At 38.4% G+C, this 20,233-nt stretch overlaps 1 long non-coding RNA gene across 1 annotated transcript; it reads right to left on the minus strand.

Moving 5' to 3' along the window:
* Positions 1–1,137: 1,137 nt before the first annotated feature.
* LOC106030383 (uncharacterized) lies at positions 1,138–12,165 on the minus strand. The gene is made up of 4 exons (XR_001203712.3): positions 11,699–12,165; positions 2,865–2,945; positions 1,827–1,900; positions 1,138–1,323 (listed from the first exon to the last, which is right to left on the minus strand). It is a non-coding gene; the product is annotated as an uncharacterized lncRNA (long non-coding RNA).
* Positions 12,166–20,233: the final 8,068 nt, after the last annotated feature.

Genomic DNA, 20,233 nt, shown 5'->3' on the forward strand with positions numbered 1-20,233 from the left:
GCTCCGGCCCGGGGCCTGCTCCTGCGGGGGCTCTCCATGGGCCGCAGCCTCCTCCAGGCCACATCCACCTGCTCCACCGGGGGCTCCTCCACGGGGGGGCTGCAGCGTGGAGATCTGCTCCATGTGGGACCCATGGGCTGCAGGGGGACAGCCTGCTCCACCAGGGGCCTCTCCACAGGCCGCAGGGGAACTTCTGCACCTCCTGCCCTCCTTCTGCGCTGACCTTGGGGTCTGCAGGGCTGGTTCTCACTCTCTCTCCCAGCTGCTGTCACATAGCAGTTTTTTCCCCTTTCTTCAATCTGCTCTCCCGGAGGCCCACCCAGTATCTCTCCCAGGCTCAGCTCTGGCCAGCAGGTCCCTTTTGAAGCCAGCTTGGGCTGACTCTGATCTGACATGGGGCAGCTTCTGGGCTCTGCTCCCAGAGGCCTCTCCTGCAGCCCCCCCGCTACCAAACCCTTCCCATGTAAACCTAATACAGTGGGAAAAAAACATCTTGTATTATGTGAGTGGAGCAGTTAGTGCTTTCTGAAGTAGGACGAGATGCTTGCTTAACTGGGAGTTAGTCCTAGGACACATAATGAGGTCTGTACATGAATTCATTCACCAATCCTGCAGTAAGCTGTTGATTTTCATTCTGGAGCATCAGTCAGAGTTGGTGTTGATGAAATGGAAACAAAGGCGGTCTGTTGAATCCCATTTGAGGTTTAAAACCAGAAATTATGCCAAGGAAGAATAAAATCTACAAGAAGGGGTTTGGGATAGGGAAGGGGAGAAGAGGAAGATGTTTTGTTTTTCAGAACTCACTCTCCTTGTTTCTCTAGGTAGATTTTTGCCATTTCTTTCATGTTTCATGTTTCAAAACTTTTTTTATTATTTTTTTTCCCCTTAAAAGAGAGTCAAGATAAAATCTTTGGGAAAAATGATTTTACTTTGTATTTTAGAAAGTAAATGGGACTTGCAGGAGAAGAAGAGAGAAGAAAAAAGGAAGCAAGAATAGTACTGTAACAATCCAGTATCACAGAAAATAAACAATCAGTAAACCAATCAGCAATCACATGAAATTGCAGATCTTTTACATAAATGAAGTGCCAAAAAGGCACTTTGGAGGAGTTATTTTTAAAATTATGACTTAAAAATGATGATATTCTGTTTTATACAATCATTGTTCTGGATCCTTTGCTTTGTTAGAACCTCTAGGTCCAACACTTAAGTGGTAAAAACTTCTTTTTTGGGTAGAGGCTGAGCAGAGAGTTTGTGCAGAAGCACTGAGACAAGTAATCTTGCTTCAAAGAACTATAATAAAGGATTTTTGCACATCACCACCTAGAAAAAAAAAGCAATCACTTGCTTAGTAGAATTCTCAATAACGTGAAAGATATGAAAAGTTGTCTTTTTGCTGTTATTGTTGTTTCTATTTTTTTCCACTCAAATGGGAAACAGAACAAAAACATTTCAAACATTTTCAAAAGAAAGTGAAAACTATGTCTTATCCTTTATAACCATGTTTTGGTGTCTAAAATCTTCATCAGAAGTAAAACAGAAAGAAACTATACTTCTTTGCTGAGTACATTTACTCCCCCAACGGTAATGATTTGTGATGGAGAGAAGTTGGTTAATAGAAGAGTTGCTTTTATCGTTTCTCTCTCTCTGATAGTCATTTCTGGAAAAGGACTATAGTTATGAGGTTGACATCTAATAAATATTTAATTTTTGTAATGAGCTAGACCATCTACAGTGAGAAAAACTGGTCTGAAGGCCTGGAGGATAAGCAATTCCCATGTAAGTGAGAAGAATTGCTTTCCCTGAATTAGGTCATCACCACTCACCTACTCAGTCTTTATCTGAACTGCTTTAGAACTGTATCTTGTACTTGAGAAATGTTGTCAAAACCAACATGATTCTGGAGGAAAAAAAAATCAAAATCAATAAATAGATTTATTATTATTATTATTTTACCTATATCTGTCAGTCAGACTGTTGTATTATTTTTTGTATTTCAGAGACTGGACCAGGCTGTGCTCTCTAACTGGTCTCTTTTTAATATTACTGTGGAATTATTGCCAAATATAGCAACAAAACATTAAGAGCTTGGTAATTACACTTTTAAAATATCAGAAGTTTAACCATGAAAGTGTTTCTGTCCTTCTAAGAGGATGATTTACACAAGTAAATACCAACAGAAATAAGAAATGTATAATATGGTTTTGAATAACTCTGCTCATTCATTTTACTAAAAAGAGAAAAAAAATAAGAAAAAAAAGTGACCATTCCCTTCTGTGAATATTTCTTTAACCTTTTGCTCAAGCTATGTCGACAAAGACCCAGAACTCATATGACACTCTCATTATTTGATGGATATTGAACAGATATGCTCATTTGTTTTACATTTCCCTTGACAAAGGCTGTGGCAAAACTGCCTGCCTGGTTCCTCATTGTCATGCTTTCTTCTCTCCATTCTCTGCAGCATTATGCAGTACTCTTACACTAAAGCAACAGTTTGAAATATCATACTTCTCCCAAAGGATATCTTTGTTAAAGGGCAAAAATCTGTTTTACTATTTCTTATCATTATCTGAATTGACTGATACAATGAAACTTATTATGGAAAGTGGGAATGAGGTGTGGTACTTCAGGTGAAATAGGTGAAATGTTTAATATATTTCTCCTTAATTTCAGTCCTTCTCTTGTATAACTTTATTATAAATGGTAAAAATATCCGATAAACACCCCAAAATATTTTTAAATACAATTAAATTACTGTATTTCTTTTTAACTATGACTATCATCCTCTGAACAAAGGATAATTTTATTCAAAACATGTATTTAAATAACAATTTGCTATTAAAAACAAAAAAGAAATGTACCTCTTTATTCCTGTTTTTTGTTGCTTCTGTTGTTGTTATTCATTATCTTCTATCCCTGTAATCCTTGTAGGATACATGTCCCTACAGATTCATTTTATGCAAAATAACATTTTTAATTGTTAGCTTAACACTTTTTTTTTTATTTTTTTTTTACAGATCATTTTCTAGATAAGTAAAAAAAACAGCATAATATTGCATGAGAGTAATCAAATAATATAAAAAGTGGCCTTCTTCTTCCCTCATTTGTATCCATTCAATACTAGGAACTTATTCCAGTGAAGATAGATGTAGGTCAGAAATGATTTCACTGAACACTGCTGCAAAAATAAAAAATACCTAAATAGGAGCGAGAATGGAATCCAGCCCAAAGTCACTTAGGATTAATACCCTAGTATAGAAAGAAGTGTGCAGGCATTATGGAGGCACTCAGATAGTATAGTGAAGACTGACAATATGTGAACCTATGTAGATGGGTGATGAAAAACATTTATGCATTAATGCTGACACCTCCCCAAGTATAAATATTATTCAGCAGTTTTATGAGTAGAGGCTCTAATAAGTTCTTTAGTTTGTACCATCTGATTTTCCCAGTCATTCAGCAAAATGAATCATAACTGCATAGCTATTACTGCTATTGCAATGATGTGAGTATGGAAAAAGACAGAATGAGAAAACAAGTAATAGTTATACTTTTATGTCTGGCAACAGGCTCTCAGATACTTTAATGAGGAATTTAGTATACAAACTTGGATGAATGGATGGGTAGATACATGGACTGTTATTTATCTCTGCCTGAAACATAGCTTATTGTGATGAAGATTAAAGTTAAAATGCACATACTTCTCCCACTGGGTGAATTTTAGCAAAATATAAGTATTCAACCAAGCAGAAATAAAGAAAAAAAAGGGCTTATTTTCCTATTTAAAATCTGTTTTTTTTTTTCCCTCTAGCATAATGACACTATTGCAAAGTGGGCACAATAGAAATCTGCATATATTACAAAAGAACATTTGGAATTTTTATTTAAATCCAAATGATTTTGCTTCCTTATGAACAAATAATTTGGGCCTAATGATTCACTGCATTGCTCCAGGTTTTCTGATTTTGAATTTCTGATTTCCTATAGTGTGTTACATTTGGTTTTTGGTTTAGGTTTTTAGTTTTCTTTTTTTTTTTTATCTTTTTTTTTTTTTGTCTCTTGTCAGTGTCCCCCCCCCCCCCCCCCCCCATGGGAAAAGTTCACAAATGCTATTTGCTGCTATTAATAGGATTACATCAGGTTTAAAGCCATAGTATTGCAATATAATGTTGAGTGTTTACAATACCAGTTCTAATGGAAGCAGAGAGAATAGGGATATTGCACTTCACTCATTAAGGCAGCTCTAAGCTCTCTACTTATAGTAGCAAGGATCTGACTGGCAATTTTAATCACAGAGCTACTTACAGAAATATCACGATATGCTTTCCTAACTCCCGTAATCGTTAGAGTTTCCTGCTCCTGGCCTTTGTCAATGACTGATTTTCAATATAGCACAGCCAGGGAGCTGCTCTGCCACAAAGCCCTAATGCACAATCAGGTTGTCTATGTGTAATTAAGTACAATGTTCCTCCTGACATGAAGTGAGCATCCTCTATTCCCCCTCTCAACAGTCCCTACTGATTACTTAATGTAGCTTATATCAGACAAAATGCTGGATTATAATCATCCTTATTTTCCTAAGAATGGAAGGAGCTGAGGGGGAAGTACCCTCAGATACTCTTAGCTATCAAGGGAATCTTCTTCCATAAACAAATGACGGAAAGCTGTGTCCTCCAGCTTTTCTACTAATTATTATCACTCTTCTGCAAGAGGTTACCAGGCCCGCAAGAGGGTCAGCAGAGTGGGACTTGGGAACCCTCTTCAACTATTTCAATTTAGTGCAAACCCACCTTCACTAGAGTGACCTACAATGTTGGTGCTGAGTCAGTCATGGGAACCTATTATCTAATAAGTATAAGAGTATAGAAAGCACACCAGGATATTTTAAATAATGCAGAAAAATCTGCCAGTCTATAGGTCCAGGAAAGTCCTTACAGAGCTGTGTATTCAAATTTGGAACCCATGTAGAAAAAGAAGCAATTCCACATTTCCATTTAATATCCTTCACGTGGTCTACATATATGGGCTTTGTGCAAACAAGAGTGAAATATTAATTTAATTACAGGATAAATAATCTAGGCTGATTAGGAAGCTAAAATATTTGTTCAGGTATCTGAATTGAGGAGATTTGCACTAAATACCAATATGCATTCCCACAAACAAACAAAAAATGTTTCTGTAGATCTAACCAACCTCAAGTTTCGTGTGTGTTATCTACATGTTATATAACCTTCTAGAGTATATTTTTCTTCCATTTATTGCAAAGGCTAGGTCTCCACCAGTTTTAAGGCAACAAAATATAAATAGAATGGAAATAAATCTTCAGATAGCAAAGAAAGTAAAAAAGGAAAAGGAAAAAAAGTCAGTATGTTTTTGTGAGAGATATATGCTTCATTTAATATATATACACATCACAGAATCACAGAATCACAGAATCGTCTAGGTTGGAAGAGACCTCCAAGATCATCTAGTCCAACCTCAGCCCTAACACTAACAAGTCCTCCACTAAACTGTATCACTAAGGGCTACATCTAAACGTCTCTTAAAGACCTCCAGGGATGGTGACTCAACCACCTCCCTGGGCAGTCCATTCCAATGCCTAACAACCCTTTCAGTAAAGAAGTTCTTCCTAACATCCAACCTAAACCTCCCCTGGCGCAACTTTAGCCCATTCCCCCTCGTCCTGTCACCAGGCACGTGGGAGAACAGACCAACCCCCACCTCTCTACAGCCTCCTTTAAGGTACCCGTAGAGAGCGATGAGGTCTCCCCTGAGCCTCCGCTTCTCCAGGCTAAACAACCCCAGCTCCCTCAGCCGCTCCTCGTAAGACTTGTAAAACATAAACAAATACAATTCACAAATACAGAAGCAGTGAGAAAAGCTATTTAAAGATATCAAATAGGTTAGACATAAATATACAAAGAAAAAAAAAAAAATATTAGAGAGGTCTGTGAGTTGAGTTTTGTATTAGTTACCAAGTTATGATGAATGCAAGCGCAGCATTTCTTAGTGATTGCAATACAGGATTTACAAAACTCTCTTCAATGGGCAGAAAGTCATACTGAATTAGAACCATATTAAGATTTTATTAACCAAATCATAGACTTCAAAATAATAATAATAATAATAATACCAGAAAAAAAAGTCAAATCAAGCAGTAATTTTAAAATCTTTAAATGTCAGTATTTAGTTTCACTTTTTGTTCCTTCTTTTGAGCCCTAGGTGCAGTCCAAGAATAGACTGCAAGTGCTGCTGAGGCTGGATGTATTACGTTTGGATTGTGAAGTGTCAGAAAGGAGAGTATTTCATTTGGCATTGTGAAAATCTTAGAGGTACCAATTTACCACGCTCAGAACTGACTTAAAGAAAAAATTCTTATCTTCTTATTTTTATTCTACCTCTCTCACTTCTCTAATCCTCTCTAATCCACTCCAAAAATGATCAGCTAGGACCTTACCCATGTCAAGTTTTTGAACTGTGGGTGGTTTTGCTCTAGCTTTGTTCTCAGAAGCGTGACAGCCCTGGGATCACTTTTGCAATGGGAATTGAATTTTTTTTCTTTTCCCCCCACTCTTATAACTCAGAATTGAAAAAGGATTTTGGATTAAAGCCACTGAAAGACTTTTTATCATCCAAATCTTACCTCACTGTTTCAGGAGGGTTCCCCACTCAGGTCCTGTATAACCTGTGGGTGACTTCATGTATATATTTTTTTATGACTTAAAATTACCTGCAAGGTTAAAGGTTTGCATTTTGGCATGGCCCAAACTGACAGAACTCCAAGCAGATGACTGAATGTTGCTGCAATAACAGAAGCTGACAAAGATCATATCTAAAAAATCTGATGAATATTGAACATAGGATTAGAAAAAAATCCTGAAATACTAAATCCAGTTTTCTCCTGTCATAGTCAATTACCTGATTTATAAAAATAACTCAAAATAAGCTGGATTTCTTGCTGCAACTTCCTCAGACCTCACTTGCTAGTTATTTGGAGACTTCTTTTCATTTCCTGGATAAGTTTCCTCTAGGCCAATTTATACCTACTTGTCCATTTGCCAACATGAATTAACTCTTCAGTGTCCTTGTACATTTGCAAATGGTAACCTCACCTCGGCCTTTTATTCAACAAAAGCTATTCCTAGACTGTATACTTGACTCAGGCCTGTGCCCTGAGCTTTGTCTTTACCTTCTGTCTGAAACAGCACTTAAGCACTGATTATGCTTTACTGTGTTGTATCCTCTTCTGTGAGAAGCTGGGGATCCTGCTGATACATACAGTAGCCAGAGTTGTGAATAATAGTAATAATATGATTGAGGGCAGCTTATGGAAGTGTTGTTCTTTGGCCATCTGTTTAACCAGCTGTTAATTACCCCAACATTATGCCATTCATGGTCTGACATGTCTCATTAAAAAGACAGTGCTGTTCATTGATCCCTACCAGGTCTGGAGGAGAAGAGGAACATTCCCATGGGCTCTTAGTTTAGAAGTTTATGCTAATCTTTTCTTTCAGGTTGAGACTGCTGACCACTAGTGAAATCAGCCTTCCTGTAGTAATGCAGAATTTAATGTTAATACATGGCTGTCTGGAAGGGAATAAGCAGTAGTCTCAGCTGTGGAAAACAGCAGAGAACAACTCCTGTGTGCAAACAGGTGGGTTTTTGATATTCACACACTAGAGAAAAAAAAAAATCATGGGCATTCACTGGAATAAAGTGGTAGTGATTGCTATTTTCAGGTGGGAGGTGAGAAGCCCTAAGTCCAGTACTTAGGGTTGAGTTGTTGAGTGCTTATCCCCTGGAGTTAGACCACTTGACTGAAGCTAAAAAGGCTGCTGCCCTCAACGAGTCTTGCAAGAACCATCTTCCACCACACCTGTGTACCTAACTGCATTCTCACTTGTATTCAAAGACAGTTGTCCAACAACCTTACCAAGCCAACATCAGTTCTTGAGCACATCTGCTGTGAAATTTTTGTACATTTATTCTATTCTGCAGTCATCTTCGCAAACAACTTGGTAGTTCAAAACCTGGGTACAGTATTACAGAAAATACCCATGCTATACATAATTAAATCCTTACTTCAGTAGGAAATCTGAAAAAATCTAGGAAAACCTAGTCTGAGTTCTAGGATCTTTTTTTTTTTTTTTCTTTTCCATTTTTCTTATGTCATAGTGACATCTTGTAGAATTTCAATGACCCATATATACAGACTTTTATTTCTCAGCAGTTTCTAACTCATGAGAACATAGCTTCCTGATGAAATTTTTCGCATTAGTCCCTAAAGGAAAGACATTGGGAAAACACCCAGTTCTTGTTTTTATTCTATTTCTCTTGCTTCAGTTCTTATGTAAACCAAATTCTTCCTTCCAGTTTAAGCTATCAGAAAAGCTTAAAAAAAATATATAATAATAATAATAATAATCACACACACACACGCACACAAAACCTGAACTTTGTGCCAAGAAAACTTAAAAGAACGCTGGAGATCATAGCTCCTTGGCTATTTCTTAAGTAGCTCCATACCTAGGAAATATTATTTTTCCACTACCAATAAAAAATCACATGCTTTACCTAGCAGTGCTCTGGCCTTACCTTGGTCTGAGTTGGATTTTGCTGGTTTAACCCTTATGCTGGGGCCCAGTGACTGCTAAACAAGAAGAAACTCCTCCACCTATCCTAACTCCTCCTATCATGGTCGCCCTTGCAGAGATGTCAGGATGCTAAAAACTTTCTCTATGCCTCTCCCACAGTTAAAACCATGTGCTTAAGACATAGAGGAATACTGAAAAGGTGTAAACAGCACCAAAGGAAAGGAGTAGATACTGGGAAATTTGTCTTGTATAGCAACTTTTGTTTTTAGTATTACTAATAAGATCAGGTTTTTATTGATTAGATAATTTTAAAAGTGAGTGTTAGTCCATTTATAATGGAGTAATGATAATTGCATTTTGGCTACACTGTTAAAGCAGATTAAAATAAATTAACAGCTTCACATGTAGGCTGGATTTCCCTTTTTTGTCCATAACAAGATTTTAATTGTAACAATTTCACTAGGCTTCTCTATCCAGTTGAGCAGACCTCTTTCAGTATGATGTATCCATGGATACTCTTCACTTAATTCTTTTCCTATACCCTATTTTCCTTTTGTTGTTGTTGTTGTTGTTTGTTTGTTTGTTTGTTTGTTTGTTTGTTTTTCTACAGCTTCACATTGCTTTTCCTGTGTGCCACCATAGAAATTGCTTATCTGTAATCCAGACAGATTAGATCTGCGGCCTTCTTACATCTGAAAAAAAAGAACAGTAATGCTCCTCAGAGGTCAATTACATTGATCAGGTATGATCAACATTTAAAAATATTTAACACTGAGTATGTCTGTATTTTTTGTCTGTCATTAGTCTTCAACCTCTCCCAGACATCGTCAAGTATTTACATCTCAGACACTTTCTGGATCCATTCTACTTGGCCTTCATACTTTGTTTTATGCCTGAAGGGCACCAAATAGAGGAAGATGGAAAGTGGAAAAGGGATGGTAAAACATTTTTTTTTTTTTTTCCTGAATTTGGTGAATTTGGAAATGGGAAAAAATGCTCAGTCCACATAGAACTCAGCATATCCAATCAGGATAGAAGCAGAATTCTTTGTATCTTTTGTAATTCCTAAATTAACATTTAATATAACTGATGGTCAACTTCCTTTTTAATTCTACCATTTTTGAGCAAACGCTCTCTCAGACAGTTTTGCATATTTGATTCACACTCCCTCTTACAGTGAAATTTCTCTTACCAGCTGCTGTTATCAAGGACATCTGCCAAGGGTGGTCTGTGGGAACTTCTTTACAAGTGGTCAACTGGTTCTCACAATATCCAAATGGAAAATGTAGAGCCCCTGGTCAAACAGCACATGCTGTCCCTCTGACCCATTAATTAAAAGCACTGGACTGCAGGCCACATCCAGCCTATTCTACTACTAAAGGCAGACTGAATTGTCTGAGAATGCTTAAACATAGACAGTATATATGCTATTCTACAGCCACACAGCACTGCCTCTGATTCATTCAGCAGACACATTAAAGAACATGGCTTGCTGGACCTGTGATTGTGCATACCAATTCTTACAGTACTATAGGACTGAGAGTGTAATGTCCCTCAACTGAAATGCATATTAAAAAGAAGAAAAAAAAATAAAATCATTCTCATCACACATGCAGTAATTTTCATTTTTGTTTATGGGACAAATGCCCCCCTTATCTTTGCTATGTTGCTCTCCTCAGTAAAAACTGAGGCAAAGCTTTTTGGTTTTATTCAGACAGCTTAAAGGCAGACTGGCATTACTACCTAGGAACATCCCATATTCATAGCATCTCAATCTCAATAGATCGCGAGCCCAGGTCTTTTATACTTATTTTCTTCGGATAAATGACAAAATAAATAAATAAATAAATAAATAAATAAATATATAAATACTATATGCTATGATTTATTTGCAAAGACTTAGTTTCACCTTTGCTAAGTCTGTCTTTATTTCTATTTTTCGAACCTCTCAGAGTATTTTATGATAAATCCTCCTTTTTTTTTTTTTTTTTTTTTTTTTCCCACTTTCTTAAGGTCTGTCTGCTTACTCCTGATATTTCTTTTGACTTGCTGTCCTACTAATATTTTGTATCTTTGATCAAAGATTAAACATGAAAAACATGTTAGAAGGCTTTTAAAGTTTACAAAGTTTTTTTTTGTTTTCTTTTTTTCTTTTTAGAGAAGTATTTAAGGTGAAAATGACTTTCATAGTTATATTATTTGTTATTCAGTACTTTTTAAGTACAACCAGTTTTCTGCTAGTTGGGTTAATGTAAGTTTATGACAAGTAGCCATCAAAACGAAGTCCTATATTTCTGCATGCAGAGAAGCAAATGGTCATCCAAAAGCCTCTGTGAATATCGGTTTTGTTTTGTTTTGTTTTTCCTGAGAAAGAAACTCAAAGATGCATTGTGTCTCACCAAAGTAACATAGCAAACTTTCAGCAAAGCCAACAATGGAGGCCCAAACACTTAGCTTCTCTTTCATCCATTTTTCTTCTAGCAGTGAAGCTTCCACTTCCTATTCTAAGTTGTCTAGTACTGACAGGAAATAAGATTATTTATTGGTGGGCTTAGTAAAGGTTGTAACAACAGATGCCATAGCCAGAGGACAGCAATTGCAAAGCAAAGTTTCAGACACTGAGAATGGGTTTCAGACTGAAATAGTAGGAGATGAAAAAACAAAGTTCCCCCAGGTCTAGAAACATTTGTATGCATCAGTAATGTTAACGAAGCTAGGGCTCAGAAACGAGAATAGTCTTGGGCTGATATAATTCATTTATACTAAGGGCAAAAGAAAAGAAAAAGAAAATCTGTATTATTTCTATACGTATATATATATATACACATATATATATACGTATATATATATATATATTATTTCCCTTTCCCTTTGTCCAAAGAAAGAGAAGCAAGAAAATCTGCTGTTTATAAGGCAAAAAGAAATAAGCTCAGGAAAACAAGGCACTTAGTAAAAGTACAGGGGAAATACTTCTGAAATGAAAAGTACATGTACATATCTGCTGATATCCAGGAAAGAGGAAAAGGGTGTGGGGGGTAAATATGCTATAAGGAAATGACTTTTCTAAAGGTTTATCATAGGTATTAGATCAGAAGACATACTCCTCAAAGTCCTTTCTAGTGTCATTCTCTATGAAGTGCTGGGAGTCCAATGCATTTGTCCCACAGCATCCACTGGAGCAGCACCCACTGGAGGGTTCCAAGTAACTAGCTTCTTCCAGTCTCTCCTGTTACTCACTGTGAGCTCACTGAGACACCTCTGATGACATCAGGCATCCTTCAGTGGGTGTGGACAGGGGCAGGGGCAGTGGCTGCGGGAGGATGAAGGCCAAAAGGAAAATGAGACAGAGACGGTCCCCTCAGCGAGGCTGCAGGAATGGATTGGGCAGGCATGGATCCATTTTAGTCCATTACTTTAAATGCTGTAATGATGGGGTCAAGAGAGAAAATTCCTTAAACAACTCCAAAACTGAATGCAGTTGAAAAGCTGGTGGAAGATAAAAGATGAACAGCAAAAGTCTGCAGCAAGGTGAAATGGTAGTAAAAGATGGCAGCAGACACCTCTTTGAGGTCTTTATTTCACCTGGATCATTGATATTTTGTGAAATCTCTTCTGCCCCACAAAACACATCCCCTAGACCCTTATAAATTATATAGAATCCTCATCTTAAAATACTGAAATGATTGTAACTATGAACACTTAAAAAGAAAAAAAAAAAAAAAAAAAGATGCATGTGTAACACAATTGGCATCACAATGCACAGCTTATGAGGATATTTAGAATGAATATCTTACTTCTAGCCCCACATCACACAAAACAGTAAGTAGGAATCATAATAGCATCATTTATTTCCTGTCACTTTTACGTATTTAATCACATCTACTATGACTAACTGACATTTTTATTTCAAAAGTACTTTGTTAAGACTTCTTTAAAAAGTCTCATATGTATCAAAGTGCCAGTAAGTCTGAGTTCATTGCAAAAGCAGAGTTGGGTTTTCTGGATCTCTCTGATCTCTTTCTTTGGGCTCAGAGTGGTTTCAATGGCAAGGAAGCAGCAAATGAGTACTATGTCACATAATCCATTAGTAGTAGAAATACTGTCTCTGCATAACTTCTTAGAGTGCATTAGAGGTGGAACTCAAAATGAACTTTTCAATTGAAAATACTTCCACATTAGACAACAAGCCATCATTCAAAACTCCTTGTGACTAACTTTCATTTTCTTAATTGCAACACTTCTACCTACCTTAAAATTCTTCACCACTTCTCCACTGGATATTTCTCATTTTAAGCATTAATAATAAGTAATGTCTGAATATAAGCTGGAGGTCCTGAATATTTTCTTCTCCCTTTGCATTGGAAGTAGAAAATTAGATGCTGCATATTCTTATTTAAAATGGTGCTGGGGCTGTGAGCACTGTTCATGTTAAGGTAAACAAGTTTCATAAGGGAAAAAGATTTTGTGGTGTTTTTCAAATGATGAGATTGGTTTGGAAATACATTACAGCAGAACTCCTTCACTTACTACACTTACTAGTTAGGCCTCCTTCTACCTTTCCTAAATAAATGCATGTTTTACACACCAGTCACACCATTGTTTTACAATCTTTACCTATTTGTAGTTTATATTCCTTCAGATATGGAACATCTGGAGTCTATATTGAATCTTACCTTACAAATCATAAGCAATAAAGTACACAGCTTGTAAAATATTTGGGACACTTGAGACCTTTCTGGTTCTGATCAGTCAGATTCTCATATCTGAGGACTTGAAAAATTTTGTCTCTATCTGAGCCCAAACAAGATAAAGAGAGGAGGTAAACATTGTTCATTGGCTTCCCACTCTTATTTTAATACTAGCATTTTTAAAAACATCACAGTTTTGCAAGAGATTTCCTTCTACCTCCCCTCATAATATTAGATTTTCTTTTCAGCAATGATTCCACTACATAGATCTTTCTGCTAATCATTCTATTGAGTTCATTTGAAATCTTAAACTGCTGTCAACCTTTTAGTCACCAGTTCTATTTTCATTCTCTTCCTTTTCAATAATTTTATGCTGTTATTCCCAACTTCTGCCTCTGTTGAACAACATTTTTATCTTTTCATCCAGATGCTATTAGTTTTCTCATATACAACTGTACCATATGTTGGAATTAGATGTTTAAGATCGTACTAGTTCATAGAAATTAGCACTAGACATACTTTCAAAAAATAATATTTGTTATTACTAGCACATAGAAACAAAGTAGAAAATAGTTGCATCTCTTTTTCCGTAAATGTGCAATTGAGAAACATAGTACTTTTTTTTTTTTTTTATGTTCATTGTTTTAGGAATAAATAACTTGTACTAACCACATACACTACATTCTTTATTTGGTGAAAGGTGTGTGTAGTACTAAAAGAATGTAGTGCAAGTAGCAACAGAATGAACTAGCAATTCATAAATGTGTTTCATCCACAGTTATATTGTTTCTATAGGATGCCAAGAGGGAGAATTTTGAAGCAGAAATAATACCAAAGCAGGTTAAAAGTCAGAGTTTGCTATCACTATTACACAGGCCAAAATATAAGTAGTGAATTATTATTATTCTATATTATCTCTATTATGCAAACTGCTTAAACAAACAAACAAACAAAAAAATCAGAAATAAACCAAAGCAATGTTAGGTGGAATAGCTGCCTGACATAATCTAAGACTTCAACATGAACTTTTTAACTTAGTGCCCCTTGAAGTCAATGGGAAAAAGGTATGTTGCATGCAATGCAAAAATACTCTGATCTCTGTGGGTCTGTTGATATCTCGACTAAAGATGAGCGTATGAGTGCACGAGAAGTAATGGGTGTCAGGTACACCCCACTGATACCTCTTTTCCTGGCAGATGTATCTGTCAAAGTTTATACATGATTCAAAATATTTTTTTCACTTTCATCCATCTCTTTGCCTTTTCATTTCAATAGTGGCATGACTCCATCTATTCCTTCTATTCTTTGCATATTTACTCAGGAATAAAGTCATATTGTCCTTTCATTCCCAGAAATTCAAAGTAGGATTCACTGCTAAGGCTAGCCCCCACACACTACCAAGCCTGGAAACAAGAGAGAAAACCTGGAGAGAGAAAGACTTTCCTCTGGCTGAAGAGGATTTGATTAGAGGTTATTTAGGCAAATTGGACACCCAAAAAATCTATGGGCCCCGGTGGGAAGGTGATGGAGCAGCTCACCCTTGAGCTTCTTGCCCAGGGAGGTGGTTGAGTCACCATCCCTGGAGGTCTTTAAAAGACGTTTTGATGTAGCCCTTAGTGATATGGTTTAGTGTAGGACTTGTTAGTGTTAGGACAGAGGCTGGACTAGATGATCTTGGAGGTCTCTTCCAACCTAGACAATTCTGTGATTCTGTGATTCTTCCCTTCCTTCCTTCCTTCCTTCCTTCCTTCCTTCCTTCCTTCCTTCCTTCCTTCCTTCCTTCCTTCCTTCCTTCCTTCCTTCCTTCCTTCCTTCCTTCCTTCCTTCCTTATTTTTGTTTTTGCTTTGGTTTTGTTTTCCTTTGTTGTTCATAGAATCACAGAATGGTTTCCAATCCACTTCCAATGCCATGGAATCATTTAATGCCCCTGCCATGGGCAGGGACACCTCCCACTAGATCAGGTTGCTCAAAGCCCCATCCAACCTGGCCTTGAACACTTCCAGTGTTATCAAGGTGTGTTTTTTTCTCCCTTCTACAGATGCACTCGTATTATATTATGCATGTAAGTTACAAACTGAAGCTATTTTTATCTATTATTTATCGTTTCCTTTCTTTGTTACATTACTCCATTCTATGCCTTTAATTTTAAAAGAGCTTTTTTTTTTTTCTTTTTCTTTTTCTTTTTTTTCCAGCAAACATAAAAGAAAACATTCCACACTTCATTGCATTGAACAATAGTTGATGGCATTCTGATTTAATCTTACATTTGAATAAGCTTAATTGTATTCTTATTTTATTTAAGCAAGCTGCAGTATTAAGGAAACTCATTAAGGTTGTACTTGGTTCTTTGGCAGGGAAGGCTCAGCCATATTTCTCCAACTACATTAATCACTTTGACAGAAATACTAAAGATGTACTTCACACAGTGTCATTGTCTTTGTGTGAAATGGGTCACAGAAACTAAAATATGTGGGGAAGTTATTCTTTGGATACCTTTTATTTGCAGCAGTACTGGCTCTTATTAGAGAATGTAATGCTTGAGAACTGTCAGCATGGCATTTCCTACAGACTGCACTCTTCTCTTTATGAATATTGGTAGGTGCCTACTCAAAGTAGGTACTCACAGATTCATAGCCTATGATGCTCATCATGGAGAATCTTTATATCTCAGAAATATATGTCAGATCTGTATGTCTTAAAATGGGAAAAGTTTGCAAATGATATGGAATAGGTATTTTATTCCAAACTACAATTTTTAAAACTTTAAAATAGAATGTGTTTTTTGGTCCATTGAATACAGTCTAATATTTAAGCCCTTCAATTTTTAGTATAAAAAGTCTAAGATCCATGCAGAATCTGATATGCTGAATCTTCCCCTAATCTAAATGGAGATCTGTAGTATTCTTTAAGGATGGCTGTTTAAGTTTTGTGTGAATCTTAATAATTTTCAACATCATAGTATTTGGTAACTTAAACCTAGCTCTAAATGTTTCCCATCAAGTACCCAGATACCTGTATAATCTGAGTGACACCACACAGGAAAAGTAAAAGTTGTTATTACCCTGTTTATACAAATTGCTTACCCTGCTGCACAAAAATGAGCTTTTTCTTCTGGATTATACTCTTGCAGCAGACCCTAGCTGTCCAAGTGTCAAAGACAATGACTGAATTCATTCTCTTCATGATCTGTTTTGAGTTTCTCAGTTGAAAAGTTTAGCACAAGTGAAAGTGCATGCTTCATTCATGGGAGCACTATGTCCCGCTCTGGTTTTATGTGAATTATAGGCTTTACTGTACAAGTGCTTCATCAGGTGGGAATCCTACTCCTCATCACAAATTAGGAGAGGCATTTTATTAATATTTTCTCCACGCACGTTTATGAAACATTGTAGTGGGTTTATGTGGCAAGGTTTTGGTAGCAGGGGGCCATAGGGGTGGCTTCTGTGAGAAGGATCTAGAAGCTGCCCCGTGTTTGGTAAGGGCCCCACTGCTGACCAGAGCTGAGCCAATAAGCGATGTTGTTTTGCGCCTCTGTGAGAGCATATTTAAGACAGGGAAAAAAAAAAAAAAAAAGCTGCGCCACACAGCAGCTGGGAGAGTGAGAGGAGTGAGAAACAGCCTTGCAGGCGCCAAGGTCAGTGAAGAAGGAGGGGGAGAGATGCTCCAGGCACCAGAGCAGAAGTCCCCTGCGGCCTGGGGTGAGGACCCTGGTGAAGCAGGCTGTCCCCCTGCAGCCCATGGAGTACCACGGTGCAGCAGGGTTCCACGCAGCAGCCCGTGGAGGAGACCACGGTGGAGCAGGTGGACCTGCACCGACGGAGGCTGCGGCCTGTGGAAGACCCCTGACAGAGCAAATTCCAGGCCAGACTTGCAGCCTGTGGAGAGGAGACCACGCAGGAGCAGGTGACCTGGGAGGAGCTGCTGCCTGTGGCAGATCCAGGTTGGAGCAGTTTGCTCCTGAGGGATGGACCCCGTGGTACGGACCCATATCTGGAGCAGTTCTTGAAGAGCTGCTGCCTGTGGGCAGTCCACGTCGCATCAGTTCAGCAAGGACTGCATCCCGTGGGAGGGACCCCACAGCCCAGGGGATGAGAGTGACTGAGAAGGAGTGGCGGCAAAGAAGCGCTATAGACTGACCATAACCCCCCATTCCCCCATTCCCCTGTGCTGCTCGGGGGGAGGAGGTAGAAGAGGGTGGATGGGGGGAAAGGTGCTTTTGGTTTCTTTCCTTTGTTTCTCGCTTCTCTAGCTTGTTAGTAATAAGCAATAAATCTTACTATCTCCCTATGCTGAGTCTGTTTTGCCCGTCACAATAATTTCTGTGTGATCTCCCTGTCCTTATCTCAACCCTTGAGCCCTTTTCATCGTATTTTCTCCCTGTTCCTCTTTGAGGAGGGGGAGTGAGACAGCGGTTGTGGTGGAGCTCGGCCGCCCACCCGAGTAAAACCACCACAAACAAGCTTAACATTTCTTTTAAGAGAAGAAATAGGAAAGCCTTGCAAAAATACCTTTCTTTTAAGATGAGATTTTTTTCAATTAAAATTTTCATTGAAAGCAGCTTAAAAGAGCTGAGAGTTTAGCCCCTAAGCATTCCTATTCACACAGAATAACATCTAATTTTTGAATTTGTAGCTCCAGATACATATATATATACGTATATATATACGTGTATATATATATATTCCCTTGGTGTTTGATTGTATGAGGACAGTAAAATCCATGAAAAAGAAGACAGTGTGCAGCTTGTTGCTTGTGTCACAGGACTCCTTATCTTATCTATTAATGGGACTGTTTTCCCTGGACATCTCTGAACACGGTTAAAAAGGTGGAGAGGAAATGTGTGGGAAAATGTTTCTCTGGGGATAAAAAGCAGCCTGGTAAGGATGTTCTAAAATAACCATAAACCTGGCTGAGGAAGCTGGTTATATATAGCATTATTTATTTGATTCAGCAACCTTAACATTTAAGTGATTTTAACCTCAAAAAAATAATAATAAAAAAAGCATATTCTATTTAAACTACATAGTAATCATTATGCTATCAGAACTGTTAAATTTACATAAGGTCACAATATAGTTTATAAAAGCCTGGAGGCTTTAGATAAATATAGACAAATATCCATAATAAGCTGTTATTATTTTCCTATTACTATTTTGCTTTTCTTTAGAAGAACAGGTAAGCTGGTTTTGTATTGTTTCTTTCTTAAATAAATAAAATTTGATTTCATATTTCTCATTGAATAGAAACTGCTGGAAAACAATAAACTGCTGAAAAATATAATGCTGCTTATCTGTCTTGACTTTTGTACATATTCACTCGGTATTATAGTCCCCTGAATTACAATAATCAACAGAGATCAACATATATATTCATGTATGTGTTTCAGGTTTTTAAGGAAAAATTTTAAAAAGTTTATAGAGCAATTCTGGGACAGAAATAATATTTTATATATATATATTTATATATACATATATATATATATTATCCCCTTGACTTTTCAATGAATACTTCAGTGTTTTTCTTTCTTTGGGTATTTTTTGCTTGATTGTTTTGAACAGTGATTCTGTGGTGAAGATTAAGTTGTAGCTTCATTATATATAGAGAGAGAGTTTTCATTATACATGTGTATATATATATATTTCCCCAGTCAGAATACTTTTTTTGTTTGTTTGTTTTTCTTCCCAGTATCTTACAATATTGGCATGGGACTTATTCAAGGAATGAGATAGATTCTTGTATTGGGTTTACGTGGCAAGGGTTTGGTAGCAGAGGTGGCCTCTGTGAGCAGAGCCCAGCAGCTGCCCCATATCAGACCAGAGCCAGCTCCAGACGGCTCCAAAAGGGACCTGCTGCTGGCCAGAGCTGAGTCAGAGAGAGATGCTGGGAGCACCTCTTGGGGAAGCCAATTGAAGAAAGGTGAAAAAACTGCTGCGTAACAGTAGCTGGGGGAGAGGAGTGAGAACCAGCCCTGCAGACCCCAAGGTCAGTGCACAAGGAGGGCAGGAGGTGCTCCAGGCACACAGCAGAAGTTCCCCTGCGGCCTGTGGAGAGGCCCCTGGTGGAGCAGGCTGTCCCCCTGCAGCCCATGGGTCCCGCATGGAGCAGATCTCCACGCTGCAGCCCCCCCCTGTGGAGGAGCCCCCGGTGGAGCAGGTGGATGTGGCCTGGAGGAGGCTGTGGCCCATGGAGAGCCCCCGCAGGAGCAGGCCCCGGGCCGGAGCTGCAGCCCGTGGAGAGGAGCCCACACAGGAGCAGGGGGTCTGGGGGAAGCTGCTGCCCGTGGGGGACCCGTGCTGGAGCAGTTTGCTCCTGACGGATGGATCCTGTGGTACGGACCCATATTGGGGCAGTTGTTGAAGAGCTGCTGCCTGTGGGCAGCCCCTGCAGGCTCAGTTTGGGAAGGACGGCAGCCCGTGGGAGGGACCACACGTGGAGCAGGGGCAGAGAGTGACCATGAAGGATCGGCAGAGATGAAGCATCAGGGACTGACCGCAGCCCGCATTCCTTTTTCCCCTGCACCCCTCTGGTGTAGGACATAAAAGAGGGTGGATGGGGGTGGGGTTGGGGGTAGGGGGGAAGGTGAGGGGGGGGGTGGAAGGGTAAGTGTTTGTAGTTTGCTTTTAGTTTCTCACTGTTCTTGTCTGCTGGTGATAGGCAATGCATTATATTAATCTCGCTATGATGAGTCTGTTTGCCTATGACATTAATTGTTGAGTGATTTCCCTGTCCTTATCTCAACCCTTGAGCCCCTTTCCATCGTATTTTCTCCCCTTCTTTCTTGTGAGGAGGGGGAGTGAGAAAGTGGTTGTGTTGGAGTTTAGCTGCAGAGCAGGGTAAAACTAGCACAATGCCTTATTAAAGCACCTGTTTTTCTTTAACATCTCCATCTTCCTAGTATATTGCTTGGACTCTTCTTTTCCTAAATCACATGGCCTGATGATACTTGC

The sequence above is a fragment of the Anser cygnoides genome, chromosome 3 (genome assembly GCF_040182565.1).
Source record: "Anser cygnoides isolate HZ-2024a breed goose chromosome 3, Taihu_goose_T2T_genome, whole genome shotgun sequence".
NCBI lineage: Eukaryota > Metazoa > Chordata > Aves > Anseriformes > Anatidae > Anser > Anser cygnoides.